The sequence below is a fragment of the Phaethon aethereus genome (assembly GCF_964289735.1).
Source record: "Phaethon aethereus genome assembly, chromosome: W".
In the NCBI taxonomy this organism is placed as follows: domain Eukaryota; kingdom Metazoa; phylum Chordata; class Aves; order Phaethontiformes; family Phaethontidae; genus Phaethon; species Phaethon aethereus.
In genome coordinates this window covers 16833855-16861582 of record NC_138581.1, presented here as the reverse complement: position 1 = coordinate 16861582, position 27728 = coordinate 16833855, and positions in this window count along the sequence as shown.

Sequence of the window (27728 nt, the reverse complement as noted above, 5' to 3'; positions counted from 1 at the left end):
AGTCATTGCAGATAAACAGCAAGACTCGGGCTCTGCTCTTTCCTAGCCTTGCAAACAGGCACTCTGCTTTTTCTCCCTCTCGTGCTCCGAACTACGAGATTGAAACGTTGCACTCTCTCTCCTCCAAGGAAGGGTCTAGCAAGGAATTGTCTTGCTGGTCCTCACTAGCCCTTGCAGTCATTGCAGATAAACAGCAAGACTGGGGCTCTGCTCTTTCCTAGCCTTGCAAACAGGTACTCTGCTTTTTCTCACTCTCGCGCTCCGAACTGCGAGATTGAAACGTTGCACTCTCTCTCCTCCAAGGAAGGGGATAGGAAGGAATTGTCTTGCTGGTCCTCACTATCCCTTGCAGTCATTGCAGATAAACAGCAAGACTGGAACTCTGCTCTTTCCTAGCCTTGCAAACAGGCACTCTGCTTTTTCCCCCTCTCGCGCTCCGAACTGTGAGATTGAGACGTTGCACTCTCCTCCAAGGAAGGGGCTAGGAAGCAATTGTCTTGCTGGTCCTCACTAGCCCTTGCAGTCATTGCAGATAAACAGCAAGACTGGGGCTCTGCTCTTTCCTAGCCTTGCAAACAGGCACTCTGCTTTTTCTCCGTCTCGCGGTCCGAACTGCGAGATTGAAACGTTGCGCTCCCTCTCCTCCAAGGAAGGGGCTAGGAAGGAATTCTCTTGCTGGTCCTCACTAGCCCTTGCAGTCATTGCAGATAAACAGCAAGACTGGGGCTCTGCTTTTTCCTAGCCTTGCAAACAAGTACTCTGCTTTTTCTCCCTCTCGCTGTCCGAACTGCAAGATTGAAACGTTGCACTCCCTCTCCTCCAAGGAAGGGGCTAGGAAGGAATTGTCTTGCTGCTCCTCACTAGCCCTTGCAGTCATTGCAGATAAACAGCAAGACTGGGGCTCTGCTCTTTCCTAGCCTTGCAAACAAGTACTCTGCTTTTTCTCCCTCTCGCGCTCCGAACTTCGAGATTGAAACGTTGCGCTCCCTCTCCTCCAAGGAAGGGGCTCGGAAGGAATTGTCTTGCTGCTCCTCACTATCCCTTGCAGTCATTGCAGATAAACAGCAAGACTGGGGCTCTGCTCTTTCCTAGCCTTGCAAACAGGCAGTCTGCTTTTTCTCCCTCTCGCGCTCCGAACTGCGAGATTGCAACGTTGCGCTCCCTCTCCTCCAAGGAAGGGGCTAGGAAGGAATTCTCTTGCTGGTCCTCACTAGCCCTTGCAGTCATTGCAGATAAACAGCAAGACTGGGGCTCTGCTCTTTCCTAGCCTTGCAAACAGGCAGTCTGCTTTTTCTCACTCTCGCGCTCCGAACTGCGAGATTGCAACGTTGCGCTCCCTCTCCTCCAAGGAAGGGGATAGGAAGGAATTGTCTTGCTGGTCCTCACTATCCCTTGCAGTCATTGCAGATGAGCAGCAAGACTGGGGCTCTGCTCTTTCCTGTTGGGATCATTCTGCACGGCTCGACCTTAAGGAGAAGGAGCTGCAGCATTGAGAAGCTGGTAAACAGCTAGATATCTGCACGGCTCGGCCTTGAGAAGAGGGAGCTGTGGCACTGGGAAGCTGGTAAACAGCTGGACATCTGCAGGGCTCGGCCTTGAGGAGAAGGAGCTGTGGTAAACAGCTAAGAAGCAGCACTGTATAAGAAAAACAGGATGGAACCCGGACCACGTAGCAGTAAGCGCAAGTAGGAGGAGTATGATAATGCACTCTTTAGAGCTAAGCCAATGATTGTAAGACAAGTATGCATAAGGTAGAACTTAGTGTATAAATATGTGTAAGGTTTTGCAATAAAGTTGAAGCTTGCTTTATCACTCATATTGAGTCGACTGCATGCCTTCCCTCGCTCGTCGCAAGTGGCGCCCGAACAGGGACCCCCATCCTTGTTTTTCACCGGACAGCGAGATCGGAGAAGCACTGGTAGCAGCGACCAGGGAGCAGAAGATCGGCGGACGCTGCCGCGGCGCGCCTGATCCGTGCTTGAACCCAGGATAATTAAGAAGGGGTTCGCCGTCCGAAAGAAGGCTACCCAAGGGAAAAGGCTGCAAAAATAATTGACCGGATAATTAAGAAGGTCAACGTAGCGCGCAATGGAAATAGAGGTAGCATTCGAAATCTTAAAATGCTTTTTAGAAAAGCGGGGAGTAAGCCAATTAAAAGATCTGGCTGGGTTAATTGCGTTAGGGAAAGCGAAAGGGTTTTTTAAAGACCCTGAAAGTATGTTTGAAGTAGACGAGTGGCGTTCTTATGGAGATTGTTTGTGGGATCTAGTAATCGATGATGAAAAATCAGCAAAAAATTAATGAAATCTTGGAGAGATGTTATTCATTGCATGAAAAGATATAAAACTGAAAAGCGAATAGCACAGGCAACAAAGACAGTATAAAATCTACGACGCTCTAGAGGTTGATCCTAGAGACATTAAAAGAACTAAAGGCAGAACGCATCGCATGAAGAAGGGGCGATGGTCAGACTCCTGCTGCATATGCTCTCTAAGAGAGGACTGAAATATGATGAATATACACTTAGAAGGCTTCTAATTTGGTGCCAAAAAGGGTACCCCCCCGATGCGTCTGTGGCGTTTAAGGCAGAGACGTGGGAGGAGATAGGAAAAATGTTATAGGAACATATTGGGAATGGAGATAAAACCACCGCAGAGTTAGTGACGACATGGAAGTTGATGTTAAACACATTAAAAGCCTTAAAGGCAGAGAGAAAAGCTGCAGCTGATATGGAGGAGGCTGTTAAACCATCTTCAACCAATCCCTTTTTAACTGAGTCAGAGGGTCCAGGACCTTCAGCGACTCCGACTGCACCTCCTGAGGTGCCAGATGCACCGAGTAAACCGGCTGCATAGATAAGTCAGAGAAACAGATCTACGATGATGTATGTGAGGGCAAGACGGGACAACGTTGCCCAGAACAATGTACTCAGTGTTCCCCTGTGTGCCCATGTGAAAGATCAATGGGGCGAGTCTCGAAAGGAGATGGGCAAGCAGCGGAGCTAGCAACAACATGGCAATTGCTATTGGAGACTGTTTTGAAGAGCCAGGGGCTAGCAGCAGACTCTGCAACAGCTTTTGAGTTACCTACCTGGGAGAAAGCAGGGAAATTGGTGTTTGAGGCAGCCTCTAAAGAGGATCATACGGCTATGAAAGTGTTAACAACCTGGCGATTAGTCAGAGACTCTATAAAGACGATAAAATCAGAGCGGACGGCGGCAGCAGCTGCCGCTGCCACAGCCTTGGGAGAGAAGGGAGGCCGAGCTGGGGATGGTGAGAACGAGCAACCCCCGCCCGCCCCCCCCGCCCCCCCCCGCCCCGCCCCCCCGCTAACGCAACCAACGGAGGTGGCGAGTCCTCCTTGGCCCCCGCCTCCTGACCCGTGCCGCAACAGGAGGGGGCTGCCTGGGATGATCCTTCCCCCAAGTCAAGATACGACCCTGCCCAACATTGGCGAGGCATGAGACAAGAGACTTTGGCAGAGAGGGAGGGGACGGAGTGAAGCAGGTACCGGCCAGGTCGGTACGGCCGGCAGTAAGACCTGAAGATCTTGTCACACGTCCCACGGACGCAGTCAACTCCGTCGTACCACCAGCTGATGCTTTCACTCTTTTGTATGCGGAATGATGGCTCGTTGACTGTCTCAGCGGCTCTCCCCGGACGGTCAAGAGCAGGAACTTCAATATGCCATATTTGTAAAACGGTGTTGTGGGTTTGTTCTATGTCGTTGTAATTATTGTCACAAATGTATCATTTCTTTTGCAGGGAATCGAAGAGTATATTTCAATTGCTTTTTTACCATTCCCTTAGCAGCTGAGGATGCGGAGAAGTTTGCCTTTACGGTACCATCGGTAAATAAAGGAGAGCTAGCAAAAAGTATCATTGGGTAGTGTTACCACAAGGAATGCAAAATTCACCTACGATGTGTCAGACATTTGTGGCATGGGCTCTAGAACCGGTGTGGAAAAAGTATCCAGATTTAATAATGTATCATTATATAGTTGATATATTAATAGCAGGGACACAATTGAATGCAGACCACATTTTACAGCACTTAGAGCACTATTTAGGAAAACGGGGTTTAAAAATAGCACCAAAAAAAAAAAAAAAAAAAAGGCAAAAGAAGGGACCATGGCAATATTTGAGCTGGATTATTACCAGGGCAGCGGTCCACTCACAAAAAATAAAGATTAAGGCGAAAAGAGAAAATCTTTCTGATGTCCAAAAATTAATGGGGGATATACAGTGGGTTCGCAATATTTGCGGAATTACTAATGATGATCTAAGGCCATTGATGCCGCTCCTGGAGTCTTCGGTGGAGGCTCCAGAGCGACGTCAACTGAATGAGGATCAACACCAAGCTTTGCAGAAAATTACTGAGAAGATAGCCAGGTCACAGGATGTAAACCCCACGTTAGCCATTTTTCAGAATGCTACCAATTGGTGTAATTATACAACGAGCAACATCTCACGCTCTACTATTGTCCCAATGAGACTCCCTAAAGGAATATTCTTGATTTGTGGTGATCGTGCATGGCAAGGTGTTCCCTCCCATTTGAGAGGTGGTCCTTACACATTGGGGCACCTAACATTGTTAACTCCCAACACTTCTATGATATTGAACCTTACCCGACGGCATAGAATAAGATGACAGATTTGAAAATATCAGGAAGAGTGCAATGACCAACTGGATTTTTGGACTGCAGACAAAACCATACTAACCTCTTTCCTTGCCCCTGGGGTCGCTGCTGCCCAAGGCTTAACCACTTTAAATAAATTGGGATGTTGGCTAGCGAAACAAACCAATGCTACTTCTGCAACACTCAGTGCTTTGTTAATGGAAACTGACTCAATAAGGCATGCGACATTGCAAAATAGGGCAGCTATCGACTTCCTACTTTTGGCCCAAGGGCACGGGTGTGAGGAGTTTGATGGCACGTGTTGTATGAATTTAACAGATCCATCACAGTCGGTAACTCAACAATTACAAAAACTGAAGGACTTAACGGACAGGTTACAGACAAGTTCACTAAACCTCGAATCATAGCTGTCAAGTTTGGGCCTAAGTGGATGGTTACAAGACTTAATAAAAGGGGCAGTTGTTATAGTACTTGTTATCTTAATACTAATGCTTATTGTACCATGTTTATTGCATTGTCTACAAGGAATGGTTCAAAAGGTAGTAAAGAATGCTTGGCTAGCTAATAACTCAAACAAGTATCTTACACACCCAATGAATGAGCTTTGTTAGATAATCACGCTCAAAACAAAAAGGGGGAGAGGCTACCACATTACCCTAAGAACGTTTGAATAAAGCCTTATATGTGTTAAATTATTTGCGGAAGGAGAAAGGACCTTTTCAACTGCTAACCAGGGGACGAGGTTGACGGTGGTGGCTGTTTAAAACCATGGGTAAAACCATGGGTAACCCACTTTGCAGGTGCCTCGAAGTGGGTGAGGCCATGGGTGGGGCAGTCACCATCGTCATCGTTGGACACATCATGACACTATCAGGTGTCATCGCAATCTGGATGCCACCTCAGTCAAAAGAAAATGTAGGGGTAAATCACACTGAAATTTGCAGTATCATGAGATGAACGTGGAAAGCTTTTGAGGCAAAGTGTTCTATAACTACAAATGCTTTGGTAAGATATAATATTGGTCTTCATAGCCTTATACAAGTACCTTTTTTCTATCACTAGGAGTAGTTTATATCACTAGAAGTAGTACAGCTAGAATTGTTTTGCTTTGTAATATTCTGCTATTGACTTAAGCATAAGTTGATATGTGACTGCTGAGTTATGAAAAAATGCCGTGTCAACAAAGCCTACGAACCAATAGACGGGATGGCTGTGGCGCATGCAGCACGTCTGGCCAGCGGGTGCATACGCCATAGGCTCCCTGTGTTAAAAGCTGACAACTGAGGTGAGTTCCGACACTCGCTGGCCACGTGTGTCGAAACTCGTTCCTCTACAAATGTGTAATACCGGGAATTCCTGAAGGGCAGTGGGCTGGTGTACAGCAAGGCCACCGTTGCCTCCGTGGGGACGCCCACGTAAAGCTGGCACCTACCAACTGCTGGGCTGAGTTTGCGGCACAGGATGATACAAGAATGTACAGAGGGTCCATCTTTCTCACAGTCCTCGGGTTGCGAATGATCCATCAGGTTTTGTTTATACAAAAACAAAAAGGGGGAGATGTTGGGATCATTCTGCATGGCTCGACCTTAAGGAGAAGGAGCTGCAGCATTGAGAAGCTGGTAAACAGCTAGATATCTGCACGGCTCGGCCTTGAGGAGAAGGAGCTGTGGTAAACAGCTAAGAAGCAGCACTGTATAAGAAAAACAGGATGGAACCCGGACCACGTAGCAGTAAGCGCAAGTAGGAGGAGTATGATAATGCACTCTTTAGAGCTAAGCCAATGATTGTAAGACAAGTATGCATAAGGTAGAACTTAGTGTATAAATATGCGTAAGGTTTTGCAATAAAGTTGAAGCTTGCTTTATCACTCATATTGAGTCGACTGCATGTCTTCCCTCGCTCGTCGCACTTTCCTAGCCTTGCAAACAGCACTCTGCTTTTTCTCCCTCTCGCGCTCCGAACTGCGAGATTGAAACGTTGCACTCCCTCTCCTCCAAGGAAGGGGCTAGGAAGCAATTGTCTTGATGCTCGTCACTATCGCTTGCAGTCATTGCAGATAAACAGCAAGACTGGGGCTCTGCTCTTTCCTAGCCTTGCAAACAGGCACTCTGCTTTTTCTCACTCTCGCGCTCCGAAGTACGAGATTGAAACGTTGCACTCCCTCTCCTCCAAGGAAGTGGCTAGGAAGGAATTGTCTTGATGCTCCTCACTAGCCCTTGCAGTCATTGCAGATAAACAGCAAGACTGGGGCTCTGCTCTTTCCTAGCCTTGCAAACAAGTACTCTGCTTTTTCTCCCTCTCGCTGTCCGAACTGCAAGATTGAAACGTTGCACTCCCTCTCCTCCAAGGAAGGGGCTAGGAAGGAATTGTCTTGCTGCTCCTCACTAGCCCTTGCAGTCATTGCAGATAAACAGCAAGACTGGGGCTCTGCTCTTTCCTAGCCTTGAAACAGGCTCTAATCTTTTTCTCCCTCTCACGCTCCGAACTGCGAGATTGAAACGTTGCACGCTCTCTCCTCCAAGGAAGGGGCTAGGAAGGAATTGTCTTGCTGGTGCTCACTATCCCTTGCAGTCATTGCAGATAAACAGCAAGACTGGGGCTCTGCTCTTTCCTAGCCTTGCAAACAGGCACTCTGCTTTTTCTCACTCTCGTGCTCCGAACTACGAGATTGAAACGTTGCGCTCCCTCTCCTCCAAGGAAGGGGCTAGGAAGGAATTGTCTTGCTGGTCCTCACTAGCCCTTGCAGTCATTGCAGATAAACAGCAAGACTGGGGCTCTGCTCTTTCCTAGCCTTGCAAACAAGTACTCTGCTTTTTCTCCCTCTCGCTGTCCGAACTGCAAGATTGAAACGTTGCACTCCCTCTCCTCCAAGGAAGGGGCTAGGAAGGAATTGTCTTGCTGCTCCTCACTAGCCCTTGCAGTCATTGCAGATAAACAGCAAGACTGGGGCTCTGCTCTTTCCTAGCCTTGCAAACAGGCTCTAATCTTTTTCTCCCTCTCACGCTCCGAACTGCGAGATTGAAACGTTGCACGCTCTCTCCTCCAAGGAAGGGGCTAGGAAGGAATTGTCTTGCTGGTGCTCACTATCCGTTGCAGTCATTGCAGATAAACAGCAAGGTTGGGGCTCTGCTCTTTCCTAGCCTTGCAAACAAGTACTCTGCTTTTTCTCACTCTCGCGCTCCGAACTGCGAGATTGAAACGTTGCACTCCCTCTCCTCCAAGGTAGGGGCTAGAAAGGAATTGTCTTGCTGGTCCTCACTAGCCCTTGCAGTCATTGCAGATAAACAGCAAGACTGGGGCTCTGCTCTTTCCTAGCCTTGCAAACAGGCACTCTGCTTTTTCTCCCTCTCGCGCTCCGAACTGCGAGATTGAGACGTTGCTTTCCCTCTCCTCCAAGGAAGGGGCTATGAAGGAATTGTCTTGCTGGTGCTCACTATCCGTTGCTCTCATTGCAGATAAACAGCAAGACTGGGGCTCTGCTCTTTCCTAGCCTTGCAAACAGGCACTCTGCATTTTCCCCCTTGCGCGCTCCGAACTGCGAGATTGAAACGTTGCACTCCCTCTCCTCCAAGGAAGGGGCTAGGAAGGAATTGTCTTGATGCTCCTCACTAGCCCTTGCAGTCATTGCAGATAAACAGCAAGACTGGGGCTCTGCTCTTTCCTAGCCTTGCAAACAGGCACTCTGCTTTTTCTCACTCTTGTGCTTCGAACTGCGAGATTGAGACCTTGCGCTCCCTCTCCTCCAAGGAAGGGGCTAGGAAGGAATTGTCTTGATGCTCCTCACTAGCCCTTGCAGTCATTGCAGATAAACAGCAAGACTGGGGCTCTGCTCTTTCCTAGCCTTGCAAACCGGCACTCTGCTTTTTCCCCCACTCGCGCTCTGAACTGCGAGATTGAAACGTTGCACTCTCTCTCCTCCAAGGAAGGGATTAGGAAGGAATTGTCTTGCTGCTCCTCACTAGCCCTTGCAGTCATTACAGATAAACAGCAAGGCTGGGGCTCTGCTCTTTCCTAGCCTTGCAAACAGGCACTATGCTTTTTCTCACTCTCGCGCTCCAAACGGCGAGGTTGAAACGCTGCACTCCCTCTCCTCCAAGGAAGGGGCTAGGAAGGAATTGTCCTGATGCTCCTCACTAGCCCTTGCAGTCATTGCAGATAAACAGCAAGGCTGGGGCTCTGCTCTTTCCTAGCCTTGCAAACAGGCACTCTGCTTTTTCCCCCTTGCGCGCTCCGAACTGCGAGATTGAAACGTTGCACTCCCTCTCCTCCAAGGAAGGGGCTAGGAAGGAATTGTCTTGCTGCTCCTCACTAGCCCTTGCAGTCATTGCAGATAAACAGCAAGCCTGGGGCTCTGCTCTTTCCTAGCCTTGCAAACAGGCACTAATCTTTTTCTCCCTCTCGCGCTCTGAACAGCGAGATTGAAACGTTGCACTCTCTCTCCTCCAAGGAAGGGGCTAGGAAGGAATTGTCTTGCTGGTGCTCACTATCCGTTGCTCTCATTGCAGATAAACAGCAAGACTGGGGCTCTGCTCTTTCCTAGCCTTGCAAACAGGCACTCTGCATTTTCCCCCTTGCGCGCTCCGAACTGCGAGATTGAAACGTTGCACTCCCTCTCCTCCAAGGAAGGGGCTAGGAAGGAATTGTCTTGATGCTCCTCACTAGCCCTTGCAGTCATTGCAGATAAACAGCAAGACTGGGGCTCTGCTCTTTCCTAGCCTTGCAAACAGGCACTCTGCTTTTTCTCACTCTTGTGCTTCGAACAGCGAGATTGTGACCTTGCGCTCCCTCTCCTACAAGGAAGGGGCTAGGAGGGAATTGTCTTGCTGGTGCTCACTATCCGTTGCAGTCACTGCAGATAAACAGCAAGGCTGGGGCTCTCCTCTTTCCTACCCTTGCAAAGAAGTACTCTGCTTTTTCTCCCTCTCGCGCTCCGAACTGCGAGATTGAAACGTTGCACTCCCTCTCCTCCAAGGAAGGGGCTAGGAAGGAATTGTCTTGCTGGTGCTCACTATCCGTTGCAGTCATTGTAGACAAAAAGGAAGACTGGGGCTCTGCTCTTTCCTAGCCTTGCAAACAGGCACTCTGCTTTTTCTCACTCTTGTGCTTCGAACTGCGAGATTGAGACCTTGCGCTCCCTCTCCTCCAAGGAAGGGGCTAGGAAGGAATTGTCTTGCTGGTGCTCACTATCCCTTGCAGTCATTGCAGATAAACAGCAAGACTGGGGCTCTGCTCTTTCCTAGCCTTGCTAACCGGCACTCTGCTTTTTCCCCCACTCGCGCTCTGAACTGCGAGATTGAAACGTTGCACTCTCTCTCCTCCAAGGAAGGGGCTAGGAAGGAATTGTCTTGCTGCTCCTCACTAGCCCTTGCAGTCATTACAGATAAACAGCAAGGCTGGGGCTCTGCTCTTTCCTAGCCTTGCAAACAGGCACTATGCTTTTTCTCACTCTCGCGCTCCGAACGGCGAGGTTGAAACGTTGCACTCCCTCTCCTCCAAGGAAGGGGCTAGGAAGGAATTGTCCTGATGCTCCTCACTAGACCTTGCAGTCATTGCAGATAAACAGCAAGGCTGGGGCTCTGCTCTTTCCTAGCCTTGCAAACAGGCACTCTGCTTTTTCCCCCTTGCGCGTTCCGAACTGCGAGATTGAAACGTTGCACTCCCTCTCCTCCAAGGAAGGGGCTAGGAAGGAATTGTCTTGCTGCTCCTCACTAGCCCTTGCAGTCATTGCAGATAAACAGCAAGCCTGGGGCTCTGCTCTTTCCTAGCCTTGCAAACAGGCACTAATCTTTTTCTCCCTCTCGCGCTCTGAACAGCGAGATTGAAACGTTGCGCTCTCTCTCCTCCAAGGAAGGGGCTAGGAAGGAATTGTCTTGCTGGTGCTCACTATCCGTTGCTCTCATTGCAGATAAACAGCAAGACTGGGGCTCTGCTCTTTCCTAGCCTTGCAAACCGGCACTCTGCTTTTTCCCCCACTCGCGCTCTGAACTGCGAGATTGAAACGTTGCACTCTCTCTCCTCCAAGGAAGGGATTAGGAAGGAATTGTCTTGCTGCTCCTCACTAGCCCTTGCAGTCATTACAGATAAACAGCAAGGCTGGGGCTCTGCTCTTTCCTAGCCTTGCAAACAGGCACTATGCTTTTTCTCACTCTCGCGCTCCAAACGGCGAGGTTGAAACGCTGCACTCCCTCTCCTCCAAGGAAGGGGCTAGGAAGGAATTGTCCTGATGCTCCTCACTAGCCCTTGCAGTCATTGCAGATAAACAGCAAGGCTGGGGCTCTGCTCTTTCCTAGCCTTGCAAACAGGCACTCTGCTTTTTCCCCCTTGCGCGCTCCGAACTGCGAGATTGAAACGTTGCACTCCCTCTCCTCCAAGGAAGGGGCTAGGAAGGAATTGTCTTGCTGCTCCTCACTAGCCCTTGCAGTCATTGCAGATAAACAGCAAGACTGGGGCTCTGCTCTTTCCTAGCCTTGCAAACAGGCACTAATCTTTTTCTCCCTCTCGCGCTCTGAACAGCGAGATTGAAACGTTGCACTCTCTCTCCTCCAAGGAAGGGGCTAGGAAGGAATTGTCTTGCTGGTGCTCACTATCCGTTGCTCTCATTGCAGATAAACAGCAAGACTGGGGCTCTGCTCTTTCCTAGCCTTGCAAACAGGCACTCTGCATTTTCCCCCTTGCGCGCTCCGAACTGCGAGATTGAAACGTTGCACTCCCTCTCCTCCAAGGAAGGGGCTAGGAAGGAATTGTCTTGATGCTCCTCACTAGCCCTTGCAGTCATTGCAGATAAACAGCAAGACTGGGGCTCTGCTCTTTCCTAGCCTTGCAAACAGGCACTCTGCTTTTTCTCACTCTTGTGCTTCGAACAGCGAGATTGTGACCTTGCGCTCCCTCTCCTACAAGGAAGGGGCTAGGAGGGAATTGTCTTGCTGGTGCTCACTATCCGTTGCAGTCACTGCAGATAAACAGCAAGGCTGGGGCTCTCCTCTTTCCTACCCTTGCAAAGAAGTACTCTGCTTTTTCTCCCTCTCGCGCTCCGAACTGCGAGATTGAAACGTTGCACTCCCTCTCCTCCAAGGAAGGGGCTAGGAAGGAATTGTCTTGCTGGTGCTCACTATCCGTTGCAGTCATTGTAGACAAAAAGGAAGACTGGGGCTCTGCTCTTTCCTAGCCTTGCAAACAGGCACTCTGCTTTTTCTCACTCTTGTGCTTCGAACTGCGAGATTGAGACCTTGCGCTCCCTCTCCTCCAAGGAAGGGGCTAGGAAGGAATTGTCTTGCTGGTGCTCACTATCCCTTGCAGTCATTGCAGATAAACAGCAAGACTGGGGCTCTGCTCTTTCCTAGCCTTGCTAACCGGCACTCTGCTTTTTCCCCCACTCGCGCTCTGAACTGCGAGATTGAAACGTTGCACTCTCTCTCCTCCAAGGAAGGGGCTAGGAAGGAATTGTCTTGCTGCTCCTCACTAGCCCTTGCAGTCATTACAGATAAACAGCAAGGCTGGGGCTCTGCTCTTTCCTAGCCTTGCAAACAGGCACTATGCTTTTTCTCACTCTCGCGCTCCGAACGGCGAGGTTGAAACGTTGCACTCCCTCTCCTCCAAGGAAGGGGCTAGGAAGGAATTGTCTTGCTGGTGCTCACTAGTCCTTGCAGTCATTGCAGATAAACAGCAAGGCTGGGGCTCTGCTCTTTCCTAGCCTTGCAAACAGGCACTCTGCTTTTTCTCACTCGCGCCCTCCAATCTGCGAGATTGAAACGTTGCACTCCGTCTCCTCCAAGGAAGGGGCTCGGAAGGAACTGTCTTGCTGCTCCTCACTAGCCCTTGCAGTCATTGCAGATAAACAGCAAGACTGGGGCTCTGCTCTTTCCTAGCCTTGCAAACAGGCACTCTGCTTTTTCTCCCTCTCGCGCTCCGAACTGCGAGATTGAAACGTTCCATTCCCTCTCCTCCAAGGAAGGGGCTAGGAAGGAATTGTCTTCCTGGTCCTCACTAGCACTTGCAGTCATTGCAGATGAGCAGCAAGACTCGGACTCTGCTCTTTCCTAGCCTTGCAAACAAGTACTCTGCTTTTTCTCACTCTCGCGCTCCGAACTGCGAGATTGAAATGTTGCACTCCGTCTCCTCCAAGGAAGGGGCTAGGAAGGAACTGTCTTGCAGCTCCTCACTAGCCCTTGCAGTCATTGCAGATAAACAGCAAGGCTGGGGCTCTGCTCTTTCCTAGCCTTGCAAACAGGCAGTCTGCTTTTTCTCCCTCTCGCGCTCCGAAGTGCGAGATTGAAACGTTGCACTCCCTCTCCTCCAAGGAAGGGGCTAGGAAGGAATTGTCTTGCTAGTGCTCACTATCCGTTGCAGTCATTGCAGATGAGCAGCAAGACTGGGGCTCTGCTCTTTCCTGTTGGGATCATTGTGCACGGCTCGACCTTAAGGAGAAGGAGCTGCAGCATTGAGAAGCTGGTAAACAGCTAGATATCTGCACGGCTCGGCCTTGACAAGAGGGAGCTGTGGCACTGGGAAGCTGGTAAACAGCTGGACATCTGCAGGGCTCGGCCTTGAGGAGAAGGAGCTGTGGTAAACAGCTAAGAAGCAGCACTGTATAAGAAAAACAGGATGGAACCCGGACCACGTAGCAGTAAGCGCAAGTAGGAGGAGTATGATAATGCACTCTTTAGAGCTAAGCCAATGATTGTAAGACAAGTATGCATAAGGTAGAACTTAGTGTATAAATATGTGTAAGGTTTTGCAATAAAGTTGAAGCTTGCTTTATCACTCATATTGAGTCGACTGCATGCCTTCCCTCGCTCGTCGCAAGTGGCGCCCGAACAGGGACCCCCATCCTTGTTTTTCACCGGACAGCGAGATCGGAGAAGCACTGGTAGCAGCGACCAGGGAGCAGAAGATCGGCGGACGCTGCCGCGGCGCGCCTGATCCGTGCTTGAACCCAGGATAATTAAGAAGGGGTTCGCCGTCCGAAAGAAGGCTAACCAAGGGAAAAGGCTGCAAAAATAATTGACCGGATAATTAAGAAGGTCAACGTAGCGCGCAATGGAAATAGAGGTAGCGTTCGAAATCTTAAAATGCTTTTTAGAAAAGCGGGGAGTAAGCCAATTAAAAGATCTGGCTGGGTTAATTGCGTTAGGGAAAGCGAAAGGGTTTTTTAAAGACCCTGAAAGTATGTTTGAAGTAGACGAGTGGCGTTCTTATGGAGATTGTTTGTGGGATCTAGTAATCGATGATGAAAAATCAGCAAAAAATTAATGAAATCTTGGAGAGATGTTATTCATTGCATGAAAAGATATAAAACTGAAAAGCGAATAGCACAGGCAACAAAGACAGTATAAAATCTACGACGCTCTAGAGGTTGATCCTAGAGACATTAAAAGAACTAAAGGCAGAACGCATCGCATGAAGAAGGGGCGATGGTCAGACTCCTGCTGCATATGCTCTCTAAGAGAGGACTGAAATATGATGAATATACACTTAGAAGGCTTCTAATTTGGTGCCAAAAAGGGTACCCCCCCGATGCGTCTGTGGCGTTTAAGGCAGAGACGTGGGAGGAGATAGGAAAAATGTTATAGGAACATATTGGGAATGGAGATAAAACCACCGCAGAGTTAGTGACGACATGGAAGTTGATGTTAAACACATTAAAAGCCTTAAAGGCAGAGAGAAAAGCTGCAGCTGATATGGAGGAGGCTGTTAAACCATCTTCAACCAATCCCTTTTTAACTGAGTCAGAGGGTCCAGGACCTTCAGCGACTCCGACTGCACCTCCTGAGGTGCCAGATGCACCGAGTAAACCGGCTGCATAGATAAGTCAGAGAAACAGATCTACGATGATGTATGTGAGGGCAAGACGGGACAACGTTGCCCAGAACAATGTACTCAGTGTTCCCCTGTGTGCCCATGTGAAAGATCAATGGGGCGAGTCTCGAAAGGAGATGGGCAAGCAGCGGAGCTAGCAACAACATGGCAATTGCTATTGGAGACTGTTTTGAAGAGCCAGGGGCTAGCAGCAGACTCTGCAACAGCTTTTGAGTTACCTACCTGGGAGAAAGCAGGGAAATTGGTGTTTGAGGCAGCCTCTAAAGAGGATCATACGGCTATGAAAGTGTTAACAACCTGGCGATTAGTCAGAGACTCTATAAAGACGATAAAATCAGAGCGGACGGCGGCAGCAGCTGCCGCTGCCACAGCCTTGGGAGAGAAGGGAGGCCGAGCTGGGGATGGTGAGAACGAGCAACCCCCGCCCGCCCCCCCCGCCCCCCCCCGCCCCGCCCCCCCGCTAACGCAACCAACGGAGGTGGCGAGTCCTCCTTGGCCCCCGCCTCCTGACCCGTGCCGCAACAGGAGGGGGCTGCCTGGGATGATCCTTCCCCCAAGTCAAGATACGACCCTGCCCAACATTGGCGAGGCATGAGACAAGAGACTTTGGCAGAGAGGGAGGGGACGGAGTGAAGCAGGTACCGGCCAGGTCGGTACGGCCGGCAGTAAGACCTGAAGATCTTGTCACACGTCCCACGGACGCAGTCAACTCCGTCGTACCACCAGCTGATGCTTTCACTCTTTTGTATGCGGAATGATGGCTCGTTGACTGTCTCAGCGGCTCTCCCCGGACGGTCAAGAGCAGGAACTTCAATATGCCATATTTGTAAAACGGTGTTGTGGGTTTGTTCTATGTCGTTGTAATTATTGTCACAAATGTATCATTTCTTTTGCAGGGAATCGAAGAGTATATTTCAATTGCTTTTTTACCATTCCCTTAGCAGCTGAGGATGCGGAGAAGTTTGCCCTTACGGTACCATCGGTAAATAAAGGAGAGCTAGCAAAAAGTATCATTGGGTAGTGTTACCACAAGGAATGCAAAATTCACCTACGATGTGTCAGACATTTGTGGCATGGGCTCTAGAACCGGTGTGGAAAAAGTATCCAGATTTAATAATGTATCATTATATAGTTGATATATTAATAGCAGGGACACAATTGAATGCAGACCACATTTTACAGCACTTAGAGCACTATTTAGGAAAACGGGGTTTAAAAATAGCACCAAAAAAAAAAAAAAAAAAAAAAAGGCAAAAGAAGGGACCATGGCAATATTTGAGCTGGATTATTACCAGGGCAGCGGTCCACTCACAAAAAATAAAGATTAAGGCGAAAAGAGAAAATCTTTCTGATGTCCAAAAATTAATGGGGGATATACAGTGGGTTCGCAATATTTGCGGAATTACTAATGATGATCTAAGGCCATTGATGCCGCTCCTGGAGTCTTCGGTGGAGGCTCCAGAGCGACGTCAACTGAATGAGGATCAACACCAAGCTTTGCAGAAAATTACTGAGAAGATAGCCAGGTCACAGGATGTAAACCCCACGTTAGCCATTTTTCAGAATGCTACCAATTGGTGTAATTATACAACGAGCAACATCTCACGCTCTACTATTGTCCCAATGAGACTCCCTAAAGGAATATTCTTGATTTGTGGTGATCGTGCATGGCAAGGTGTTCCCTCCCATTTGAGAGGTGGTCCTTACACATTGGGGCACCTAACATTGTTAACTCCCAACACTTCTATGATATTGAACCTTACCCGACGGCATAGAATAAGATGACAGATTTGAAAATATCAGGAAGAGTGCAATGACCAACTGGATTTTTGGACTGCAGACAAAACCATACTAACCTCTTTCCTTGCCCCTGGGGTCGCTGCTGCCCAAGGCTTAACCACTTTAAATAAATTGGGATGTTGGCTAGCGAAACAAACCAATGCTACTTCTGCAACACTCAGTGCTTTGTTAATGGAAACTGACTCAATAAGGCATGCGACATTGCAAAATAGGGCAGCTATCGACTTCCTACTTTTGGCCCAAGGGCACGGGTGTGAGGAGTTTGATGGCACGTGTTGTATGAATTTAACAGATCCATCACAGTCGGTAACTCAACAATTACAAAAACTGAAGGACTTAACGGACAGGTTACAGACAAGTTCACTAAACCTCGAATCATAGCTGTCAAGTTTGGGCCTAAGTGGATGGTTACAAGACTTAATAAAAGGGGCAGTTGTTATAGTACTTGTTATCTTAATACTAATGCTTATTGTACCATGTTTATTGCATTGTCTACAAGGAATGGTTCAAAAGGTAGTAAAGAATGCTTGGCTAGCTAATAACTCAAACAAGTATCTTACACACCCAATGAATGAGCTTTGTTAGATAATCACGCTCAAAACAAAAAGGGGGAGAGGCTACCACATTACCCTAAGAACGTTTGAATAAAGCCTTATATGTGTTAAATTATTTGCGGAAGGAGAAAGGACCTTTTCAACTGCTAACCAGGGGACGAGGTTGACGGTGGTGGCTGTTTAAAACCATGGGTAAAACCATGGGTAACCCACTTTGCAGGTGCCTCGAAGTGGGTGAGGCCATGGGTGGGGCAGTCACCATCGTCATCGTTGGACACATCATGACACTATCAGGTGTCATCGCAATCTGGATGCCACCTCAGTCAAAAGAAAATGTAGGGGTAAATCACACTGAAATTTGCAGTATCATGAGATGAACGTGGAAAGCTTTTGAGGCAAAGTGTTCTATAACTACAAATGCTTTGGTAAGATATAATATTGGTCTTCATAGCCTTATACAAGTACCTTTTTTCTATCACTAGGAGTAGTTTATATCACTAGAAGTAGTACAGCTAGAATTGTTTTGCTTTGTAATATTCTGCTATTGACTTAAGCATAAGTTGATATGTGACTGCTGAGTTATGAAAAAATGCCGTGTCAACAAAGCCTACGAACCAATAGACGGGATGGCTGTGGCGCGTGCAGCACGTCTGGCCAGCGGGTGCATACGCCATAGGCTCCCTGTGTTAAAAGCTGACAACTGAGGTGAGTTCCGACACTCGCTGGCCACGTGTGTCGAAACTCGTTCCTCTACAAATGTGTAATACCGGGAATTCCTGAAGGGCAGTGGGCTGGTGTACAGCAAGGCCACCGTTGCCTCCGTGGGGACGCCCACGTAAAGCTGGCACCTACCAACTGCTGGGCTGAGTTCGCGGCACAGGATGATACAAGAATGTACAGAGGGTCCATCTTTCTCACAGTCCTCGGGTTGCGAATGATCCATCAGGTTTTGTTTATACAAAAACAAAAAGGGGGAGATGTTGGGATCATTCTGCACGGCTCGACCTTAAGGAGAAGGAGCTGCAGCATTGAGAAGCTGGTAAACAGCTAGATATCTGCACGGCTCGGCCTTGAGAAGAGGGAGCTGTGGCACTGGGAAGCTGGTAAACAGCTGGACATCTGCAGGGCTCGGCCTTGAGGAGAAGGAGCTGTGGTAAACAGCTAAGAAGCAGCACTGTATAAGAAAAACAGGATGGAACCCGGACCACGTAGCAGTAAGCGCAAGTAGGAGGAGTATGATAATGCACTCTTTAGAGCTAAGCCAATGATTGTAAGACAAGTATGCATAAGGTAGAACTTAGTGTATAAATATGTGTAAGGTTTTGCAATAAAGTTGAAGCTTGCTTTATCACTCATATTGAGTCGACTGCATGTCTTCCCTCGCTCGTCGCACTTTCCTAGCCTTGCAAACAGGCACTCTGCTTTTTCTCACTCTCGCGCTCCGAACTGCGAGATTGAAACGTTGCACTCCCTCTCCTCCAAGGAAAGGGCTAGGAAGGAATTGTCTTGATGCTCCTCACTAGCCCTTGCAGTCATTGCAGATAAACAGCAAGACTGGGGCTCTGCTCTTTCCTAGCCTTGCAAACAGGCAGTCTGCTTTTTCCCCCCTCGCGCTCTGAACTGCGAGATTGAAACGTTGCACTCTCTCTCCTCCAAGGAAGGGGCTAGGAAGGAATTGTCTTGCTGGTGCTCACTATCCGTTGCTCTCATTGCAGATAAACAGCAAGACTGGGGCTCTGCTCTTTCCTAGCCTTGCAAACAGGCACTCTGCTTTTTCTCACTCTTGTGCTTCGAACAGCGAGATTGTGACCTTGCGCTCCCTCTCCTACAAGGAAGGGGCTAGGAAGGAATTGTCTTGCTGGTGCTCACTATCCGTTGCAGTCATTGTAGACAAAAAGGAAGACTGGGGCTCTGCTCTTTCCTAGCCTTGCAAACAGGCACTCTGCTTTTTCTCACTCTTGTGCTTCGAACTGCGAGATTGAGACCTTGCGCTCCCTCTCCTCCAAGGAAGGGGCTAGGAAGGAATTGTCTTGATGCTCCTCACTAGCCCTTGCAGTCATTGCAGATAAACAGCAAGACTGGGGCTCTGCTCTTTCCTAGCCTTGCAAACAGGCACTCTGCTTTTTCCCCCTTGCGCGCTCCGAACTGCGAGATTGAAACGTTGCACTCCCTCTCCTCCAAGGAAGGGGCTAGGAAGGAATTGTCTTGCTGCTCCTCACTAGCCCTTGCAGTCATTGCAGATGAACAGCAAGCCTGGGGCTCTGCTCTTTCCTAGCCTTGCAAACAGGCACTCTGCTTTTTCTCCCTCTCGCGCTCTGAACTGCGAGATTGAAATGTTGCGCTCCCTCTCCTCCAAGGAAGGGGCTAGGAAGGAATTGTCTTGCTGGTGCTCACTATCCGTTGCTCTCATTGCAGATAAACAGCAAGACTGGGGCTCTGCTCTTTCCTAGCCTTGCAAACAGGCACTCTGCATTTTCCCCCTTGCGCGCTCCGAACTGCGAGATTGAAACGTTGCACTCCCTCTCCTCCAAGGAAGGGGCTAGGAAGGAATTGTCTTGATGCTCCTCACTAGCCCTTGCAGTCATTGCAGATAAACAGCAAGACTGGGGCTCTGCTCTTTCCTAGCCTTGCAAACAGGCACTCTGCTTTTTCTCACTCTTGTGCTTCGAACAGCGAGATTGTGACCTTGCGCTCCCTCTCCTCCAAGGAAGGGGCTAGGAAGGAATTTTCTTGCTGGTGCTCACTAGCCCTAGCAGCCATTGCAGATAAACAGCAAGACTGGGGCTCTGCTCTTTCCTAGCCTTGCAAACAGGCACTCTGCTTTTTCTCCCTCTCGCGCTCTGAACAGCGAGATTGAAACGTTGCACTCTCTCTCCTCCAAGGAAGGGGCTAGGAGGGAATTGTCTTGCTGGTGCTCACTATCCGTTGCAGTCATTGCAGATAAACAGCAAGACTGGGGCTCTGCTCTTTCCTAGCCTTGCAAACAGGCACTCTGCTTTTTCTCCCTCTCGCGGTCCGAACTGCGAGAATGAAACGTTGCACTCCCTCTCCTCCAAGGAAGGGGCTAGGAAGTAATTGTCTTGCTGGTGCTCACTATCTGTTGCAGTCATTGCAGATAAACAGCAAGGCTGGGGCTCTGCTCTTTCCTAGCCTTGCAAACAAGTACTCTGCTTTTTCTCACTCTCGCGCTCCGAACTGCGAGATTGAAATGTTGCACTCCGTCTCCTCCAAGGAAGGGGCTAGGAAGGAACTGTCTTGCAGCTCCTCACTAGCCCTTGCAGTCATTGCAGATAAACAGCAAGGCTGGGGCTCTGCTCTTTCCTAGCCTTGCAAACAGGCAGTCTGCTTTTTCTCCCTCTCGCGCTCCGAAGTGCGAGATTGAAACGTTGCACTCCCTCTCCTCCAAGGAAGGGGCTAGGAAGGAATTGTCTTGCTGGTGCTCACTATCCGTTGCAGTCATTGCAGATGAGCAGCAAGACTGGGGCTCTGCTCTTTCCTGTTGGGATCATTGTGCACGGCTCGACCTTAAGGAGAAGGAGCTGCAGCATTGAGAAGCTGGTAAACAGCTAGATATCTGCACGGCTCGGCCTTGAGAAGAGGGAGCTGTGGCACTGGGAAGCTGGTAAACAGCTGGACATCTGCAGGGCTCGGCCTTGAGGAGAAGGAGCTGTGGTAAACAGCTAAGAAGCAGCACTGTATAAGAAAAACAGGATGGAACCCGGACCACGTAGCAGTAAGCGCAAGTAGGAGGAGTATGATAATGCACTCTTTAGAGCTAAGCCAATGATTGTAAGACAAGTATGCATAAGGTAGAACTTAGTGTATAAATATGTGTAAGGTTTTGCAATAAAGTTGAAGCTTGCTTTATCACTCATATTGAGTCGACTGCATGCCTTCCCTCGCTCGTCGCAAGTGGCGCCCGAACAGGGACCCCCATCCTTGTTTTTCACCGGACAGCGAGATCGGAGAAGCACTGGTAGCAGCGACCAGGGAGCAGAAGATCGGCGGACGCTGCCGCGGCGCGCCTGATCCGTGCTTGAACCCAGGATAATTAAGAAGGGGTTCGCCGTCCGAAAGAAGGCTAACCAAGGGAAAAGGCTGCAAAAATAATTGACCGGATAATTAAGAAGGTCAACGTAGCGCGCAATGGAAATAGAGGTAGCATTCGAAATCTTAAAATGCTTTTTAGAAAAGCGGGGAGTAAGCCAATTAAAAGATCTGGCTGGGTTAATTGCGTTAGGGAAAGCGAAAGGGTTTTTTAAAGACCCTGAAAGTATGTTTGAAGTAGACGAGTGGCGTTCTTATGGAGATTGTTTGTGGGATCTAGTAATCGATGATGAAAAATCAGCAAAAAATTAATGAAATCTTGGAGAGATGTTATTCATTGCATGAAAAGATATAAAACTGAAAAGCGAATAGCACAGGCAACAAAGACAGTATAAAATCTACGACGCTCTAGAGGTTGATCCTAGAGACATTAAAAGAACTAAAGGCAGAACGCATCGCATGAAGAAGGGGCGATGGTCAGACTCCTGCTGCATATGCTCTCTAAGAGAGGACTGAAATATGATGAATATACACTTAGAAGGCTTCTAATTTGGTGCCAAAAAGGGTACCCCCCCGATGCGTCTGTGGCGTTTAAGGCAGAGACGTGGGAGGAGATAGGAAAAATGTTATAGGAACATATTGGGAATGGAGATAAAACCACCGCAGAGTTAGTGACGACATGGAAGTTGATGTTAAACACATTAAAAGCCTTAAAGGCAGAGAGAAAAGCTGCAGCTGATATGGAGGAGGCTGTTAAACCATCTTCAACCAATCCCTTTTTAACTGAGTCAGAGGGTCCAGGACCTTCAGCGACTCCGACTGCACCTCCTGAGGTGCCAGATGCACCGAGTAAACCGGCTGCATAGATAAGTCAGAGAAACAGATCTACGATGATGTATGTGAGGGCAAGACGGGACAACGTTGCCCAGAACAATGTACTCAGTGTTCCCCTGTGTGCCCATGTGAAAGATCAATGGGGCGAGTCTCGAAAGGAGATGGGCAAGCAGCGGAGCTAGCAACAACATGGCAATTGCTATTGGAGACTGTTTTGAAGAGCCAGGGGCTAGCAGCAGACTCTGCAACAGCTTTTGAGTTACCTACCTGGGAGAAAGCAGGGAAATTGGTGTTTGAGGCAGCCTCTAAAGAGGATCATACGGCTATGAAAGTGTTAACAACCTGGCGATTAGTCAGAGACTCTATAAAGACGATAAAATCAGAGCGGACGGCGGCAGCAGCTGCCGCTGCCACAGCCTTGGGAGAGAAGGGAGGCCGAGCTGGGGATGGTGAGAACGAGCAACCCCCGCCCGCCCCCCCCGCCCCCCCCCGCCCCGCCCCCCCGCTAACGCAACCAACGGAGGTGGCGAGTCCTCCTTGGCCCCCGCCTCCTGACCCGTGCCGCAACAGGAGGGGGCTGCCTGGGATGATCCTTCCCCCAAGTCAAGATACGACCCTGCCCAACATTGGCGAGGCATGAGACAAGAGACTTTGGCAGAGAGGGAGGGGACGGAGTGAAGCAGGTACCGGCCAGGTCGGTACGGCCGGCAGTAAGACCTGAAGATCTTGTCACACGTCCCACGGACGCAGTCAACTCCGTCGTACCACCAGCTGATGCTTTCACTCTTTTGTATGCGGAATGATGGCTCGTTGACTGTCTCAGCGGCTCTCCCCGGACGGTCAAGAGCAGGAACTTCAATATGCCATATTTGTAAAACGGTGTTGTGGGTTTGTTCTATGTCGTTGTAATTATTGTCACAAATGTATCATTTCTTTTGCAGGGAATCGAAGAGTATATTTCAATTGCTTTTTTACCATTCCCTTAGCAGCTGAGGATGCGGAGAAGTTTGCCTTTACGGTACCATCGGTAAATAAAGGAGAGCTAGCAAAAAGTATCATTGGGTAGTGTTACCACAAGGAATGCAAAATTCACCTACGATGTGTCAGACATTTGTGGCATGGGCTCTAGAACCGGTGTGGAAAAAGTATCCAGATTTAATAATGTATCATTATATAGTTGATATATTAATAGCAGGGACACAATTGAATGCAGACCACATTTTACAGCACTTAGAGCACTATTTAGGAAAACGGGGTTTAAAAATAGCACCAAAAAAAAAAAAAAAAAAAAAGGCAAAAGAAGGGACCATGGCAATATTTGAGCTGGATTATTACCAGGGCAGCGGTCCACTCACAAAAAATAAAGATTAAGGCGAAAAGAGAAAATCTTTCTGATGTCCAAAAATTAATGGGGGATATACAGTGGGTTCGCAATATTTGCGGAATTACTAATGATGATCTAAGGCCATTGATGCCGCTCCTGGAGTCTTCGGTGGAGGCTCCAGAGCGACGTCAACTGAATGAGGATCAACACCAAGCTTTGCAGAAAATTACTGAGAAGATAGCCAGGTCACAGGATGTAAACCCCACGTTAGCCATTTTTCAGAATGCTACCAATTGGTGTAATTATACAACGAGCAACATCTCACGCTCTACTATTGTCCCAATGAGACTCCCTAAAGGAATATTCTTGATTTGTGGTGATCGTGCATGGCAAGGTGTTCCCTCCCATTTGAGAGGTGGTCCTTACACATTGGGGCACCTAACATTGTTAACTCCCAACACTTCTATGATATTGAACCTTACCCGACGGCATAGAATAAGATGACAGATTTGAAAATATCAGGAAGAGTGCAATGACCAACTGGATTTTTGGACTGCAGACAAAACCATACTAACCTCTTTCCTTGCCCCTGGGGTCGCTGCTGCCCAAGGCTTAACCACTTTAAATAAATTGGGATGTTGGCTAGCGAAACAAACCAATGCTACTTCTGCAACACTCAGTGCTTTGTTAATGGAAACTGACTCAATAAGGCATGCGACATTGCAAAATAGGGCAGCTATCGACTTCCTACTTTTGGCCCAAGGGCACGGGTGTGAGGAGTTTGATGGCACGTGTTGTATGAATTTAACAGATACATCACAGTCGGTAACTCAACAATTACAAAAACTGAAGGACTTAACGGACAGGTTACAGACAAGTTCACTAAACCTCGAATCATAGCTGTCAAGTTTGGGCCTAAGTGGATGGTTACAAGACTTAATAAAAGGGGCAGTTGTTATAGTACTTGTTATCTTAATACTAATGCTTATTGTACCATGTTTATTGCATTGTCTACAAGGAATGGTTCAAAAGGTAGTAAAGAATGCTTGGCTAGCTAATAACTCAAAACAAGTATCTTACACACCCAATGAATGAGCTTTGTTAGATAATCACGCTCAAAACAAAAAGGGGGAGAGGCTACCACATTACCCTAAGAACGTTTGAATAAAGCCTTATATGTGTTAAATTATTTGCGGAAGGAGAAAGGACCTTTTCAACTGCTAACCAGGGGACGAGGTTGACGGTGGTGGCTGTTTAAAACCATGGGTAAAACCATGGGTAACCCACTTTGCAGGTGCCTCGAAGTGGGTGAGGCCATGGGTGGGGCAGTCACCATCGTCATCGTTGGACACATCATGACACTATCAGGTGTCATCGCAATCTGGATGCCACCTCAGTCAAAAGAAAATGTAGGGGTAAATCACACTGAAATTTGCAGTATCATGAGATGAACGTGGAAAGCTTTTGAGGCAAAGTGTTCTATAACTACAAATGCTTTGGTAAGATATAATATTGGTCTTCATAGCCTTATACAAGTACCTTTTTTCTATCACTAGGAGTAGTTTATATCACTAGAAGTAGTACAGCTAGAATTGTTTTGCTTTGTAATATTCTGCTATTGACTTAAGCATAAGTTGATATGTGACTGCTGAGTTATGAAAAAATGCCGTGTCAACAAAGCCTACGAACCAATAGACGGGATGGCTGTGGCGCGTGCAGCACGTCTGGCCAGCGGGTGCATACGCCATAGGCTCCCTGTGTTAAAAGCTGACAACTGAGGTGAGTTCCGACACTCGCTGGCCACGTGTGTCGAAACTCGTTCCTCTACAAATGTGTAATACCGGGAATTCCTGAAGGGCAGTGGGCTGATGTACAGCAAGGCCACCGTTGCCTCCGTGGGGACGCCCACGTAAAGCTGGCACCTACCAACTGCTGGGCTGAGTTCGCGGCACAGGATGATACAAGAATGTACAGAGGGTCCATCTTTCTCACAGTCCTCGGGTTGCGAATGATCCATCAGGTTTTGTTTATACAAAAACAAAAAGGGGGAGATGTTGGGATCATTCTGCACGGCTCGACCTTAAGGAGAAGGAGCTGCAGCATTGAGAAGCTGGTAAACAGCTAGATATCTGCACGGCTCGGCCTTGAGAAGAGGGAGCTGTGGCACTGGGAAGCTGGTAAACAGCTGGACATCTGCAGGGCTCGGCCTTGAGGAGAAGGAGCTGTGGTAAACAGCTAAGAAGCAGCACTGTATAAGAAAAACAGGATGGAACCCGGACCACGTAGCAGTAAGCGCAAGTAGGAGGAGTATGATAATGCACTCTTTAGAGCTAAGCCAATGATTGTAAGACAAGTATGCATAAGGTAGAACTTAGTGTATAAATATGTGTAAGGTTTTGCAATAAAGTTGAAGCTTGCTTTATCACTCATATTGAGTCGACTGCATGCCTTCCCTCGCTCGTCGCACTTTCCTAGCCTTGCAAACAGGTACTCTGCTTTTTCTCACTCTCGCGCTCCAATCTGCGAGATTGAAACGTTGCACTCCCTCTCCTCCAAGGAAGGGGCTAGGAAGGAATTGTCCTGATGCTCCTCACTAGCCCTTGCAGTCATTGCAGATGAGCAGCAAGACTGGGACTCTGCTCTTCCCTAGCCTTGCAAACAGGCACTCTGCTTTTTCCCCCTTGCACGCTCCGAACTGCGAGATTGAAACGGTGCACTCTCTCTCCTCCAAGGAAGGGGCTAGGAAGGAATTTTCTTGATGGTGCTCAGTATCCGTTGCAGTCATTGCAGATAAACAGCAAAACTGGGGCTCTGCTCTTTCCTAGCCTTGCAAACAGGCACTCTGCTTTTTCTCCCTCTCGTGCTTCGAATTGCGAGATTGTGACCTTGCGCTCCCTCTCCTCCAAGGAAGGGGCTAGAAAGGAATTGTCTTGCTGGTCCTCACTAGCCCTTGCAGTCATTGCAGATGAGCTGCAAGACTCGGGCTCTGCTCTTTCCTAGCCTTGCAAACAGGCAATCTGCTTTTTCTCCCTCTCGCGCTCCGAACTGCGAGATTGAGACGTTGCGCTCCGTCTCCTCCAAGGAAGGGGCTAGGAAGGAATTGTCTTGCTGGTGCTCACTAGCCCTTGCAGTCATTGCAGATAAACAGCAAGACTGGGGCTCTGCTCTTTCCTAGCCTTGCAAACAGGCACTCTGCTTTTTCCCCCTCTCGCGCTCCGAACTGCGAGATTGAAACGTTGCACTCCCTCTCCTCCAAGGAAGGGGCTAGGAAGGAATTGTCTTGCTGGTCCTCACTATCGCTTGCAGTCATTGCAGGTAAAGGTAGGGAATATCCTTTTGGTCAGTCTGGATCAGCTGTCCTGACTGTGCCCCCTCCCAGCTTCTTGTGCAGCTCCTCACTGGCAGAGCATGCGAAGATGAAAAGTCCTTGACTTAGTATAAGCACTACAACTACTTAGCAACAACTAAAAACATCAGTGTGTTATCCACATTATTCTCATATGAAATCCAAAACACAGCACTATACCAGCCATCAGGAAGAAAATTAACTCTATCCCAGCCTAAACCGGGACATCAAGCCAGCATGTGGGTGACCCAACTCCATGACTGTGACTCCTAGGCACCAGAGTAAGGCAAATAATAATGGGAATTAAAAATGTGGCAGAGATGTGGCTATTCTCTACAGTCTGAACACTGCAAATTCAAGAAATTCAGTCCTATTCTTTGGATGTCCTGAAGTAATGTGCCAGGGTTCTGCACTTTCTGAAAGACTGGCCCACTACTACATGTTGAAAGACTCACTGCTGCAAAGTATTACAAGACCTTTGCATTTGCTAGTTACCCTAAAATTGCTTTAAAAAAAAGATAAGTTAAAATAATTAATTTCTCTGACAGAATCCAAAGTGCCAAAGGTTATAGAAGGAAGTGAGCAGCAATGAAAATAAAATAAAGTCCATCTACCTACTGGATTACATCTAAAAGTGTCTTTTTCATGATATTGTCCAGCTGATAACTGGATATGATGCTTCACACCTTTGTGACTGAGTTTGTGGTTCTTCGGTGAGTCCTAATGCATCTATTTTCCTGTTACAGGTGTTGTGGCTTTGGGAGATCATGCTTTTTTGGTAACGATCTGGATTTATTCTGTGTGTGCCTGTAACAATGCCTTAGCCCTTAACCAGGGAAAAGTTTCAGACTTCCAGACTATTTTCTGCCGCTTCCAGGGAAATGTTATGATTCAAAGAAATCCAAACTTAAGAAATTTAGACTCAATAACATGAAAGTGTTATTCAGCGGACATCTTTATTGCAGCGCTGGACGCATGGGGGATATCTCCTCCTAACATGCGTGCGCTGAAACAAAAGTTCATCCTTTATATACCTTCAAGACATGAATATTCACACATTTTCCAAGAAATCTCCGCCTCCTTGCTTATCTACTACATTTACATAATGCTGGTGTTGCAAAACTACACTACGCATGCACGGGGGTCTCGGGTGGTCGTCGGTGGTCGTTTGGGGAGTTAGTCCCCTACTCCTTTTTCCCTTTTATGGTCACAGGTCTCTCGAGGATAATTCTTCTCCTTGAATGTTCACCCCTTCTGTTGTCCAGCCAAGCAGTTCCTTCTTATCATCCTTGTCTGAGCACTCCTGCCAGTCTGTCTCTATGCTCAAGGTTAAGATATCTTCTCTGTTCTCTTTAATCTCTCAGTCCT